General features: G+C 43.8%; 1 long non-coding RNA gene across 1 annotated transcript in view; it reads right to left on the bottom strand.

Moving 5' to 3' along the window:
* LOC131277566 (uncharacterized) overlaps nucleotides 1-13,315 on the bottom strand; it is a 71,415-nt gene that overhangs the window by 22,603 nt on the left and 35,497 nt on the right. The window contains exon 2 of the long non-coding RNA XR_009184714.1: nucleotides 2,478-2,620. This is a non-coding gene — a long non-coding RNA (uncharacterized lncRNA). The remainder of the gene's footprint in view (nucleotides 1-2,477; nucleotides 2,621-13,315) is intronic.

The raw sequence follows: 13,315 nt of genomic DNA, 5'->3' as shown, positions 1-13,315 counted from the left end.
AAGATGAGAAGTTACAGTTCATCTACCTGTTCAGATGTAACTCTTTTGTTTTCAAAATGTTAACAGTTTGTTTTCATGGTTCATTAGGCTCTGAACCTACCAACTAAGATTGAGAAAAGATTTTGCAGTTGATTAGGATTTGTGTTTTAAGTAGTTAGGAAGTACCCGGATATTTTTTTAAGCATTGATTAAAAAAATAATACATGGAAAAGTTACCTATCTTACATCAAACTATAGTTTGCCTCCAAGATACCAGTATCTCACTTTAATCTTCTCTTGAATATATTTATGTTACCTAAGTTGTTATTTTCATAAGCTAATACAACTCTAAGGATTCTGTTTTTAGCAAATACTGACAGCACGCTTTTCTTAGTAGCCAGTCCCAGTTTGGCAATACAGTGTAGATTCTGCTTAATATAACTTTTTGCTTAAGCATTTGCATGACTATTAGTGCTTTGAAGTCAAATAAAAAGTGCACAAGTTATAAATACAGAAGAGCAATCTATCATACCGAACAAGGATCCCCAAAAATTTTCATACTGAGACTGTGTAGCTTTCAGTTTTGTGTTTCCTGTAAGTTGATCAAAATGTCTGGGAAAAAATGACTGAAACTGTTTGCATCTTTGTATGTATTTATTACTTGATGTAATAAAGCTTATTTTCATTAAAAAAAAGATGGACCTAAAATAGTGTTCCATTCAGGCAAAAGTGATCACTGGCCAAAAAAAGAGGTAAATGTTTAATAAAAAGATTTGGTATCCTGTTAAAAATTAGTCAGCCCTTGTTACAGATCAGTAAGTTAAATGTATTTGGCATTGGGACACTTTATTTGAAGCTTTAACTACATTTTCACAACTTATAATTTGGTGACTATAAACTCTTCTTTATGCAAGAAAACTGTAATAAGACAGGGCCAAAATTGGATATATACAAGACTGGTTGTATATATTGGTTGTATATAACCAATCAATCAGGTTAGATTCAGACAATAGAGATAGGACTCCCGTAGTCAAAGACTGAGAGCTTAAAAGTGACTCCAATAATGATACTTTTATTGATGTAACAAAGAAAATCACTAAATTAGATATTCATTCAATGACAAGTATCCCACTTGCTTGTGTAATGCCTGCATTATCTCTTTCCCCAATACAATAAACTTATATAACATGATTTAGTCAATATTCAGGTATTTAAAATGGAAACTCAACATACTTAATTGGGAGTAATATACATGATTTGTTACATCATTTAAATAGGAATGCTTTCTTCTTTCTCAGACTAATGGACTCTTGTAAAATGGCAATGTGCTGATGCTTATATGACCTCCTTAAAGGGTAAAAAAACACAAATAGAGAGACACTCAAGATGGTTTTCTGGATCTAATCTTAACCTAACTTTAGATCATATTGGATTGCTTATTTTCCATGTGGGAAAATATATAAAACTTTTCTCCATGTTTGGTCAGGAAGATGTGTACTAGGTTATCTTGTTCCATGTATACCAAAGATATTTACACTAGCAAGGGAATTTCCAGGAAGATGGCAGAGCAGGGAGATTCAGGACTCACTTCTCTTCCAAAAGAGCTAGTGAAGAGTCAGAAACTGTCTGTAACAGCTGTTCTGGAGCTCAGGAGGCCAGAGGAGCGTTATACAGCATCCAGAGAATGGTGTATGGAAAAGGCTGAGAAATTGTGCTAAAAACTGTGTGTACAACATTATGATTGTAATAAAAGCCATTGATTATACAGTTTGGATAGATCATAGTGTATGTGAATACATCTCAAAAAAACAGCTTAATGAACTAATAAATAATTTTGCAAGAGTAGCCAGAAATAGCAACTATGTACAGCAGGGGAATCATAGAGAGGTTGAGAGGTGAGGAATTTTCCTGTTTGTTTTTTATTATTACTGAAATAATAGAAATACTCCAATAATGATTGAAGTGATAAATGCACAACTATGTGATCATACCAAATTCCACTGTTTTTCTACTTTGTGTGAATTGTAAGCTTTATTAATATGTATAAATAAAATTGATTTGTTAAAAAAGAACACTACACAGTCTAATTACAATTTTTATCAAGTTTAAAAAATACTGAGTAGCTCACTCTATACTTACAGCTGGCACCCATCCCCCATTCATGATATGGGCTATCTTAGGATCTAGTCCCTGGCTGGCTGTTGTGGGTAGAGAGGAACATGGAAGTCTACCCCAAGAATGGTGGGGTAGCATATCTTTTGATCAGCAAGTTTTGATTACTGAGTTCCAGTTCTGAACTGCTGTTTTAGCTAATCCAGAAAAGGAGAGCCACTGCCATTGACTCAACCCCACTGCTGACATGGAGGAAGGCAGTTAAAGCTTAAAGACACAATGCCTCCTTAGGGCTGCAGGGAAGAGTTTTCTAAAGGGTGCCATATTTTTGGCAGGCCAGGAATTCAAGCTTCACCGAGTTGTGAAAAAGGCTTCTGGTGTCTTACCTGTACCTCTCTCCAGGGCTTGTTGGGGGCTGGTCTGAGCCCTTTTTGTGAGTCTCTGGTCCTCATTTGACTAGAAGTACTGTCTTCAGAAAGTCCTTTCTGAGGTGACCATCCTCCAAGATTTTGCATATCATGTAAAACAGCTAGAGGCAATGAAAGGAGTGTGTAAAAAACTATAGAAACAAAAATAAACAACAAAAACAAACAAACAAACAAAAACAGAACAGATCAATATTCCCAGAGAAGGAACTAGGAAAGGATCTTTTTTCTTAGGGTAAAACAATTACACACATAGTACAATCTTAAAAATTATACCAAATATCCAGGGCTAGAATGAGATGAAGAACTGGGAAAATTTGATCAATTAAATACAGCCAATTCTAAGTGTCAGAGAAGAGTTTTAATATAAAGCCAATAACAAAAAATACTAGGCAAGAGAAAGAAACTGACCTTCATATTGGGGCACTTTGAAACTTTATGTGGAGCCCAGGAAAGATCACATATTCTTGGAGCTAATTCATTCCTGTGGGCTTGAGAACTTGAATTGGATTCAATTTGGGGTCTTTGATTGGATTGCTTCAGTGAGTCTAGGGTGGGTATCGGTCCTCTTGCTGGAGTCCTTTATAAATGGAGGGCTGAAAGCAGCAGATGTAATATAGCCTGGGCACAAATCCAAACTTATTTCCAAATATGCCTAGAAAGCCAATTGAGAAGTATAAACTCTGTAGGCTTTGGATATTCAGGGAGGATATAAGCTGGAATGTGGGGGGGGGGGGGTAGTGCTAAACGCTGACTTGGAATGTGGGGGATATGCATTAATTCAAGCTTACCTGGGGGAAATAACCAATCCAATACTCAGACAAAACACTTGAAGAAACTAACAAAAATATTTTTGCATACATACAAGCACAATTTTTCTTCCCACTCTTATTTCCTCTGTACAAAAGGGACCCAAAAAATTCTATTTGGGGCTCAGTTTTTATTATGACAGGAGTCCACCAATTCTTGCTGGTCAAAATAAATCAACTTCCAGGTGGTGGACTTGGCCCAGTGGTTAGAGTGTCCACCTACCACATAGGAGGTCTGCAGTTCAAACCCAGGGCCTCCTTGACCATGTGGAGCTGGCCCATGTGCAGTGCTGATGTGCACAAGGAGTGCCGTGCGATGCAGGGGTGTCCCCCACATAGGGGAGCCCCACACAAAGGAGCACACCCTGTAAGAAGAGCCGCCCAGCACAAAAGGAAGTGCAGCCTGCCCAGGAATGGTGCCGCACACACAGAGATCTGACACAACAAGATGATGCAATAAAAAGAAACACAGATTCCCATGCCACTGACAACAACAGAAGTGGACAAAGAAGATGCAACAAATAGACAGAGAACAGACAACTGGGGTGGGGGGAGGGGAGAGAAATAAATAAATAAATAAATAAATAAATAAATCTTTAAAAAAATAATAAGTCAAATTCCTTCTCAGAGTTCTCGTGTCCTGGCCTTCAACACCACATAAACCTGACTTCTCTGCTACTACAATTCTGGGGGCTTGTCCAGGATTGTGCTGAGAAGGTCAGAGGTGGCAACAATTGTTTGCCCCTTTCAGATGTCTCTGAGGAGGCTGAGAGGGCCCAGGTGAAACCCAGCCCTGGGTGCCCCTGGACTCCCCTTTTAGTCCAGAAAGAGGTTGTGGTCTTCACCAGAGCCCTCCTGGAAGAACCAGAGCACCAGTGCATTTGAGAGACAATGAGAATGAAGCAAGGAGCACTACATATCAGATGGGTAAGACCCCCAGGGGCATAGTGCAGGAAAAGCCTAATTCTAAAATAAGGAGGGAGACTGATCAGCTCTCTAAAAGGGAGTACACCTGTACACCTGAGAATACAGGAGGAAGGTACCTCCTCTCCAGGTCCAAGAAAAGGAAAGGGGGGTGGTTGTGTGCATGTGATTGTGGCAACTGGGTGAGATGAAGAAAGTCACTTCTGTGTGGCAAGTGCAGAGTCCTGATCTGTGGTTCTGTGGTGACCTCATATGATCAAGGGCAGTCTGGGGGGTCCCTGCAAAGGGACCCTCTTCCAAGTCAGGGGCTTATACAGACCTGCTAAGGTTAAGAGGTGCCGAGGGAAACGGACTTTGGCCCAGTGGTTAGGGCATCCGTCTACCACATGGGAGGTCCGCGGTTCAAGCCCCGGGCCTCCTTGACCCGTGTGGAGCTGGCCCATGCGCAGTGCTGATGCGCGCAAGGAGTGCCGTGCCACGCAGGGGTGTCCCCCGCGTAGGGGAGCCCCACGCGCAAGGAGTGCACCCATAAGGAGAGCCGCCCAGCGCGAAGGAGGGAGCAGCCTGCCGAGGAATGGCACCGCCCACACTTCCCGTGCCACTGACGACAACAGAAGTGGACAAAAAGAAAAAAAAACAAGACGCAGCAAAAAGACACAGAGAACAGACAACCAGGGGAGGGGAGGGGAGGGGAATTAAATAAATAAAAATAAATCTTTTAAAAAAAAAAAGAGGTGCCGAAATTTTCTGTGAGGGTTGCGACCAGAGATGGACTAAGTGTATGGCTTGAGTGACTGTTGTGTACCATCAGCACAGGGTGGAAACATGGGAAACACACAAAGTAGGACCCTCTTCAGTTGTATGCTGAAAAACTTCCCCCATGCATTCCATGAAGATGTATACAGCATAAGGTTCCAACCAGGAAAGCTTAGGATGCTTTATGAATTAGAATGGCCAACTTTTGGCATGGGCTGGCCCCAGTATGGCATTTTAGATCCCTGGATCATCCATAAAGTCCATGATGCAGTAACTGGAAACCCAGGACACCCAATTCCCCTACATTGATCCTTGGGAAAATGCTGTAAGCCAAAATCCACCTTGGTTAGGGTAGTGCATGAATATGGAAGCTAGAATTTGCCTAATACAGAAACCAAGGAGTGCTGTCCCAGGGACCATACCAAACAATCACCATGCAAAGGGCCCAGAGAAAGTGTACCTGAGTCCAGTGCCAATCTGCCCATTTTAGAAGGGCCATACAAACATGAATTTCTGCCACCTTATGCAATGACTCCTGCCCCAGAAATACTAAGGAATGAAAATGAGCTAGTCTCTCTAAGCAGTGCCCCATTATCATCATCCACACAGGGAAGAGACACCCATACCACCCCCACCACTGATTTTATCACCATCTGAGAGGGCACCTATACCATCCCTGCAGTTGCCTTTATCGAACCAGAGAGCCCTATGCCATACCTGTAGCAGCTTTTACCATCTCCTCAGTGGTCTTTGATACCTTCTGCAATGGAAAATACAGATCTGCAGCTTTTACAGCCCATTGCCCCTGGCAATGCTGCTGCAGTGCTGCCAATCAGTCAGGGTGGAGATGCTGAGAGGTAGCAACTTAAACCACAGGAACCCCTAGGGTCAGAGGAAGCAGAGAGAAAGCCTGCCTACCAGCTACCTTTCCATGAAGGCTGGACCCCAATTTTTCACGATGCACATGGCTAGGTTCGGGGGGGAACTGGACATTCATCTATCAGCCCTTTACCACAACAGACCTTTTTAACTGGAAAAGCCACACCTCACCATTCTCAGAGAAGCCTCAAGCCACGATGGACATTTTCCAGTCCATCATACAGACCCACAAACCCACCTGGGTTGATTGTAAACAATTTATAATGACTTTATTAAACTTTGAAGAAAGAATGCGTGTCATGCAGGGAGCTCTAACCTGGCTTAGCACCCACCTGAGGAAAGTTTGGACAGTGACCAATATGCCCACTTGCAGTCCCCAGAGGAGGACCCCCTGTGGGATCCAAAGAGCACAACCAGGCTCAACTGACTAGAAACTTTCCATAGGGCCTTAGGTGAATGATTCATGGTGGGGAGCCACAAGACAGTAAATATGGCAAAAACTACTCAAATTCTACAGGCTCTGGATGAGAGTCCAGCTCAATTCTATGAGAGGCTGTGCAGCATGTTTTGTGTATGCACACCCTTCAAACACAGATGCTCCTGAGAGCCAAACAATGGTCAACACAGCATTTGTTTCCTAATCACAAGCTGACACCCAAAGAAAACTGCAGAAGTTGGATGGGTTTGCTGGAATGAATATCTCTCAGCTCATGGAAGTAGCTACTAAAGTCTATGCCAACCATGATGTAGAAACAAGGAGGGAAGAAAGTCAGAAGATGAAGAAGAAGTCAGATCTTCTGACAGTGGCAATCATGGAAAAATCCATTCCTGTGTCAAGGAGAGTAAATTGGGAATCCCCTGCCCCAAGGAGAGGGAAGGGCCTATGCTAGGGCAAAATTAGTGTGTGTACTGCAAAGAAGATGGGCATTGGAAGCAAGAGTGTCCCAGCTGGCCACTCAACCCTGCCACTGCAGTTAGAACATTAACCAGGAAAGCTAGTGGGGCATCACAAACCAAAACCTGGGTCCAAAAAAGTTCAGGAAAAAAACCCTGCAAATCAGATAATTGGGCTGGCAGGAATAGAGGACTCTGATGGAGATTATTAGGACAGACTGGGCTCCTATTCTCCCAGCCCTGCAGAGCCTATGGTCAGAGTCCAAATTGGGGGCCACACCATACATATGATGGTTGATGCTGGGGCACAACATTCTGTATGACCAAGCCAATTGGGCCTCTCTCAAAAAGACAGGCCACTGTCATAGGTGCAACTGGCAAAAGTATCCAATGGCCCTTCCTGCAAGCCAGGACCTGCAACATTGGGAGAAAAGAGGTCACTCACAAATTCCTTTATCTTCAGAGTGCCCAGTCCCCCTCCTGGGTTGCGACCTGCTGTCTAAACTGCAGCTCAAATTACCTTTGATGTCATGGGGCAATCCACACTGACACTGGGGCCACAGGACCCTCTGAGAATAGTGCTAACACTTCCTATGCAGGAGGAATGGAGACTGTTTTGCCTCAGTGAAACTGGCCAGTCCATGCCCATGCTGCTCCCTTTTGAAGATGCACCTGAAGTATGGGCAGAGGGTAACCCAATGGGGATGGCACATGACATTCCTCCAATTATTATTGAAATAAAGGCCACAGACAGTCCAATAAGCATAAAGCAATATCCAGTACCACGTGAAGCACAAGCAAATGTCCAGCTACTTATTCAGAGATTACTGAATGAAAGCATATTGAGCCGTGCCAGTCTCCATGGAACACCGCACTCTTTCCAGTTAAAAAAGCTGATGGGGATTACCACCCAGTCCAGGACTTACTAGCAGTTAATTCGGCAGTAATAACCCTTCATTCTGCAGTTTCTAATCCATATACTTTTCTCAGCTTAATACCCTCATTGGCAATCTACTTTTCATGCCTGGATCTTAAGGATGCCTTCTTCTGCATTTGGGTAGTGCCCTGCAGCCAGCCAATTTCCACTTTTAGGTGGGACAATCTGAACCCAGATGAAAAGCAGAAGCTAACATGGACGCAACTGCCTCAGGGGTTTAAAAATGCCCCCACTATTTTTGGACAAGGTCTGGCTAGTGATCTCAAATCCTTTAAACCAGAAAGCGAGAACTGTTTTCTCCTCCATTATGTAGATGACCTCATTCTCAGAAGTCCCACCAACCAAGACTGCGCTGGTGGAACCCATGCTCTTTTAAAGCATCTACAGCAAAAAGGCTCTCGAGTGTCTAAGAAAAAAGCTGAAATATGCCTGCCTCAGGTCAAATATCTAGATTATAAAAATAATGCAGGGGCACCGTGAATTGGGACTTGAAGAAAGAAAGCAATCTGTAGTCTCCCTGAGCCCAACAGCCACCAGAAGCTGCCAGTTCCTCAGTGCAGCAGGATTCTGCCACAATTGGAGCCCCAATTTTGGGATCCTCATGTGCCCTTTATATGAAGTCACAAAGGGGAAAGATTATGATTCCCTGCTCTGGGAAAGCCCACAGAAAAATGCTTTCATTGCTCTCAAACAAGCTCTAATGGAAGCACTGAGCCTCAGGCTTCCAGATCTCAGTAAACCATTCTACCTCTATGTTCACAACTGCCAAAGGATCACAGTAGGGGCACTCACTCAATACCTCGGTTCCTGGCAAAGACCCATAGCCTATCTATTCAAGCAACTGGACACTAGCCCAAAGACAGGCTCTCATGTCTGCAAGCTGTAGCAGCTGCAGTCATTTTTACACTAGAAGCTATAAAATTGGTTCTGCATGCAGTAATCATAGTCTTCAAAGCTAAAGGAACACACCGGCTAACTAACAGCTGCCTGGTTAAATATCAAACCCCATTATGTGGTTTCCCTTCAACTGGAACTTGTAAAAACCCTAAATCCTGCCACTCTACTACCCGTGGAGCTGGGGGTTCTAGCCCATAACTGCCTGAAAACATCACAAGAAGTATATTCCAGCAGGCCAGACCTCCAAGACCAGCCACTGGCAAATTCTGACATGGAGTTCTTCATGGATGGGAGTAGCTTTATGCAGGACAGCAATCAGTGAGTGGGATATGCTGTGGCTCTGGGCCTCCTGGATAGCAAATCAGCACAGAAAGTCAAACTCATTGCCCTCACCCAAGCCTTACAACTTGCAGCTGGAGCAAAGGTTAATATCTACACAGGCTCCAAATATGCCTTCTTTACCCAGCATATGCACTGAGCCTTATACAAACAAAAAGAACTCATTAACTCAGGAGGAAAGAGCATTAAATATGGCACACAGATTCTGGAACTACTAGAAGCAGTTTGGAAACCTACCAAAGTGGCTGTAATGCACTGCAAGGGACACCAGACAAGCCACAGCCCTGTCACCCAGGGAAATCAGAGGGCAGATGCTGAAGCAAAAAGAGTGGCATGGGAAGGATCCCTATCTAAAAACCTGGCCACTGCTCTCATTCCTCAACCTTTTTAATTATCAGAAACTCCAGTATACACTGCCTGCTCTTGTCCCACAGCCTCTGAATCAACAAGAGCTGCAATACACTCAAGCCAAGAGAGAGTGGATACTCTCTGAGGGTGGGATGTAAGGAGAAAATGGATGGTGGACATTGCCCGATCACACAATAGTTGTGCCACAAATATTAGCCACAACTCTAGTTCAACACTACCATGAGAAGACACACTTGGGAAAAACCCATCTTAAAGAAGTTTTAGAAAGATTCTTCAGGTGGCAGACTTGGCCCAGTGGTGAGGGCATCCATCTACCACATGGGAGGTCTGCGGTTCAAACCCCGGGCCTCCTTGACCCGTGTGCAGTTGGCCGATGCACAGTGCTGATGCGCGCAAGGAGTGCCCTACCATGCAGGGGTGTCCCCTGCATAAGGGAGCCCCACGCGCAAGGAGTGCAACCAGTAAGGAGAGCCACCCAGTGTGAAAGAAAGTGCAGCCTGCCTAAGAATGGTGCTGCCCACACGGAGAGCTGACACAACAAGATGATGCAACCAAAAGAAACACAGATTCCTGTGCTGCTGACAACAACAGAAGCGGACAAAGAAGATGCAGCAAATAGACACAGAGAACAGACAACCGGGGTGGGAGGGGGGAGGGGAAATAAATAAATAATAATTTTTTTTTAAAGAAAGATTCTTCTACATCCCAAGTCTAGTTGCTATCACCCATGCCATATGCCAGTGGTGCATCACAAGTGCAAAAATAAAACCTTTGGCAGGGGGCCTATGGGAGTCCCAGGAGTCCAAAGAATTGGCAATATGCCTCTTGAAGATCTAGTAGTTGATTTCACTGAAATGCCACACTCTGGAAGTTATAAATATCTCCTAGTCCTTGTTTGCACCTTTTCTGGCTGGGTGGAAGCCTTTCCCACTTGAACAGAAAGAGCTGAAGAAGTAACCAAAGTTCTCAGGGAAATCATTCCTAGATATGGGCTACCCCTCTCAATTGGCTCTGACAATGGACCAACCTTCATCTCTGAAATCACTCAAAAATGCCAAATCACTGAGCATCTGATGGAAACTGCACACCTTTTCCCATCCTCAAAGCTCAGGAAAGTAGAGTGAATGAACCATACAATAAAGACTTATATTGCCAAGATTTGTCAAGAAACTGGGCCAAAATGGGTGCAAGTACTTCTGAGTCCTCTTCTCCAAGTTTGGGCAAGCCCAAGCTGAAAGCCAAGCCTAACCTCTTCTGAAATCCTCTTTCAGAAACCACCCCCTTAATCCAAAATATAGAAGGGGATCTCAGAGAAAGAGGAAACTTACCAATAGCTCAGCAAATGATCAGCTTATGAAAAACCTTACAAAATCTGCAACACTAGGTCCAAGAAAGGGCCCCCATTAGCTTAAGCAACTACATACACCTGGAGAAGCCAGGAGATGCAGTCTGTGTCAAAGACTGGAAATCAGCTCCACTAATCCCTCTATGGTGGGGATGCTATCTTGTCATTTTATCCACCCCCAGTGCAATTAAAGTAGCTGAAAGCACCCCATGGATACACCATAGCCGGGTCAAGCAAGTTGCCCCAGAGTCCTGGACCTGTATTCCAGATGCCCACAACTCAACCAAACTCATCTTGCAAAAGAACAAAACACCAAGCCCTGCTCCAGTCACACCCCAGAATCTGACTGGTCCGTGCATGGCTGAAGGTTGAGGATGGGACACCGAGCTCTGCTCCAATCACACCCCAGAAACTGATAGGTCTATGTACAGATAAAGAATAGTTTAATCCCAGTTACAATGCCCCTTTGATTATTCTCCCTACTCCTAGCCCTGACCCTCCCCTGGTCCCAGGTTGGCATCACAGAGTGTGAGCCATTATCCAAAAGGTGTGAATGGGGGCCCATGTCAATACCACATTAATATATCATAACCATTACACCTGCAAGGGCCATATAGCTGCCTGCCAGTTTCAAGGAATCTCCTGTAGTGTCTGTAACATATCTGCTCAAATAATCTGCTATGACCCCAAACCTCCAACAGTCTCCTGTAAATGGGAAGTAAGGGTGCTTAATCAAAATGGGGAGCTACTTAGCTCTACCCCAGCCACTAGCCAGAACCAATGAGTGTCCCTCCTATTTGATGCTTGCCAAGTTATAGACTCTGGGATACCATGGAACACCAATTGTGGAGGGCTTAGCAGGGAGCAAAAATATACTCATAACAATAAGTATATGTGTGGTCCAGAAGTGAAAAGTGCAGTCCAAGGGGGGACTTCTGGTGTAAATGCATAGGTGCATACTACTGCCCCTACTGGTCCTGTGTCACCTGGGCCACATGGAACACAGATGCAACTAAACAGCCATCCTCACCAAAGGAATGGCCCTGGCCATTTATGCTGTCATTGTAACCACTTAAACCTCACCATCCTTAAACCTGAATCCCGACAGACTCAGGGAGTCCAAATGAGTCTCTGCATTGATGGTAGAGGAATAGACCCAGGAGACTACATCTGGGTTGCATAATGGGAATACCCACTCACAAGTAAAGCCCATTCTGTGTTCCACTCCTTCTATGAAGAACTGGAAAAGCCCTTTTCCATTTGCAAGGAGTGAGAAACCTCTTCATAAGCCTAGCTGAAGTAGTAGGGGCAGCTTAAATGTCTCCTTGTGCTATGTATGTGGAGGTACTAATATGGAAGACCAACGGCCCTGGGAAACTAGAGAACACAATTACAGCAAACATATAATGAAACTGGCCTCTCAGCTGTCCCTGAGATAGCATGTGGCCCTTGTAAACTTCTGTCATAGGAGAATATTGTGCTTCAAGGGCCTGCCTAAACTCTTCTTTATCTGTTGGAAACCTAACATGTACAGGGGGAGAATTCCAAAATTATACCACCAATATAACAGAGCCTTGGGGAACATGGAATGAATCTGACCTCACTCTCATAAATTGTACTTTGCCCAAATTAATCAGTGTGGAACTCCACTGCAAAAGGCCCCTTTAATGCCCCAAATGATCTGTACTGGATTTGTGGGAAAGTTGCATTCTGAGAACTTCCCCAAAACTGGTGTGGTACTTGTATGCTCAGTACAATAAAACCCTCCTTCTTCCTCATTCCCTTAATGGAAGGGAAAGAGCTAAGCCAGCCAGTGTATCAAAATATAAGAAAGGGCTGTCGTTACCTGGAGAGGTGAAGAATGGCCCCATGAATGTGTAATCCGGTACTATGTGGGCCAGCATCTCAGGCAGAGGATGACATGTGAATTTATTGAACCCTTATCTATATGCTAAACTGAAACATCCACTTGCAAGCCATGGTGGAAATAATAACTAATGAAACTGCCCATGCTCTAAACCTACTAGCCCAACAGCAAACTAAATTCAGAAATGCTATCTGTGAAAACCATCTCACCCTAGACTATCTCCTGGCAGCTAAAGGGGGAGTTTGTGGAAAATTCAATCTCTCTAACTGCTACATTGAACTAGACAGCACTGGAAAGGTTATTGATGAAATTACAAGCAAAATGGTAAAAATTGCTCATGTTCCAGTCCAAAGCTGGAATGGGTGGAATTTAAGTAATCCCATTGGAAGCTGGCAGCCAATAGTAAACAATTTCAAGTTTCTACTGGGAATAATTGCCTTCATCATAGGAGGATGCACCATACTTCCTTGCCTCCTCCCTTTAATCATAAACAGAATGTGCACCCTAATAAATGATATAGTAAACAGGCAGACAACTGCCCATCTCATGGCAGTATATACATACCAGTCAGTCCAGAGAGACTCTGACAATAGTGATGCCAAAGCTTAATAACCTTAAGCAGGCATCAAAGGAGGGAAATAATATTGCCTGTGCATAGATTCAAACTTATTTCATATCCAAATATGTCTAGAAAACCAATTGAGAAGTATAAATTCTATAAGCTTTGGATATTCAGAAAGGATGCAAGCCAAATGTGGCAAGCCTACCTGAATGTGGGGATAT

Source organism: Dasypus novemcinctus, unplaced genomic scaffold (assembly GCF_030445035.2).
Source record: "Dasypus novemcinctus isolate mDasNov1 unplaced genomic scaffold, mDasNov1.1.hap2 scaffold_151, whole genome shotgun sequence".
NCBI lineage: Eukaryota > Metazoa > Chordata > Mammalia > Cingulata > Dasypodidae > Dasypus > Dasypus novemcinctus.
Note: the sequence above shows the minus strand (reverse complement) of the source record. Positions and strands in the feature narration are given on the sequence as shown.